This window comes from Equus quagga, chromosome 3 (assembly GCF_021613505.1).
Source record: "Equus quagga isolate Etosha38 chromosome 3, UCLA_HA_Equagga_1.0, whole genome shotgun sequence".
Taxonomy (NCBI): domain Eukaryota; kingdom Metazoa; phylum Chordata; class Mammalia; order Perissodactyla; family Equidae; genus Equus; species Equus quagga.
In genome coordinates, this window is record NC_060269.1 from 86,391,157 (window position 1) to 86,391,481 (window position 325).

Sequence of the window (325 nt, forward strand, 5' to 3'; positions counted from 1 at the left end):
AATTATATTTATAAATATAAATATTTTATTAAAATATTTATAATTATCAAAAAACTAAAAATAAATGCTCTAATTGATGTGGATTAAGGCTGCCCCAGCTAGAGAAGCCCAAGGTGACCTGGCCTACATGCCAAACTATACGACCCAGTGGACTTTTTTTTAATGGTATGAATTAGGACCGCCCCAGGGAGAGAAGCCCAGGGCATCCTCACCTACATGCCGATCTATATGGCCAGATTCATATCTAAAGTTATATGACCGCACAATAACCAGACCCCATCTGCACTGAAATCATTTAATGACTTTTTACATCATCTTTTCTTTT

General features: G+C 36.0%; 1 protein-coding gene across 2 annotated transcripts in view; it reads right to left on the reverse strand.

Annotated features, from left to right (window-relative positions):
- Positions 1-325, reverse strand: part of NUDT9 (nudix hydrolase 9) — a 21,772-nt gene that overhangs the window by 1,279 nt on the left and 20,168 nt on the right. The window lies entirely within an intron of this gene.